Consider the following 1,173-nt stretch of genomic DNA (forward strand, 5'->3'; position numbering starts at 1 on the left):
GCCACATAGACTTTGAGCGTGGATGGGGAACGTCCCTTATCCAGCAGCTCTTGTAGAAATGACAATACCTCTGTCAAATCGGAAGTACGGGTTTTTTTGCCGCGGTTTAGACACCAAACGGAGAAAAAAGACCACTTTAAGGCGTAGAGGCATCTTGTAGACGGAGCTCTAGCCTCCGAAATTGTGTTTAAGACTCGCTCTGGGAGGCTCGAAGGCTCCCGTTGAGCGGCCAGAGGTGCAGGGCCCATAGGTCGGGCCGAGGTTGCCATAATGTCCCGTTCACTTGAGAGAGGAGATCCTGTCTCAGCGGAACAGGCCAAGGGGCCGCTATCAATAGCTGAGTTAGTTCCGATAGCCACAGCAGGTTCATCCAAAGGGGGGCCACCAGGAGAACCCTGTGTTCTTGGTCCCTAACTCGCCTGATTACCTGTGGGATCAGAGCGATCGGGGGAAAAGCATAAAGAAGGAGGTTGGGCCAATCGTGGGCCAACGCGTCCCTGGTCTTTGAGAAATAGATTGGGCAGTGAGAGTTGTCTTCCGAAGCAAAGACTCTTTGGATGGATAGTAGACTCCATCTCGCTAGCGTACTCTTCCTTGGGCCTCCAATGCCCCATTGGAGTACGGGCCTACTCGACTAGAGGCATCGCCTCGTCTTGGGCATGGTCCAGCAGTGTGTCCATTGCGGATATTTGTGAGGCGGCCAACTGGGCCTCGCCATCCACATTTGCAAGGTTTTATAACCTGGAAGTCCCGGCCTTGCAGGCCAGGGTCCTTTCCTCTTGAAGTGACATGCGTTGCGTAAACAGATCTGGCAGAGAGCCCTTGGCCGTATCACGCCCAAGTTCTCTGGCATTGTTTCACCTGTTAGCTCTCAACCCCTGGGTGTCAAGGTTACGGGAGTACTCTGGAACGATTAACCAGGCTGACCTAGGAAGCTCAGCCCGTTTTAGCCTTGGGTTGTTAACTTCTCTATGAGCATTGGTTGCTTATGGAAGTTTATACCTTTAGTCCTTCCACTACATTAGCACGGCGTGATTGTACTGTGTTCCCATATGCGTCTAGCAGACGCAGTACAAGTGTAGTATCGAAAGGGAACGTACTAACGTAACCTCGGTTCCCTGAGATACGGGAACGAGTACTGCGTTGCTAGCCGTGCTATGTAGCTGCACGACT

Source organism: Sinocyclocheilus anshuiensis, unplaced genomic scaffold, assembly GCF_001515605.1.
Source record: "Sinocyclocheilus anshuiensis isolate Anshui unplaced genomic scaffold, SAMN03320099.WGS_v1.1 scaffold421, whole genome shotgun sequence".
NCBI lineage: Eukaryota > Metazoa > Chordata > Actinopteri > Cypriniformes > Cyprinidae > Sinocyclocheilus > Sinocyclocheilus anshuiensis.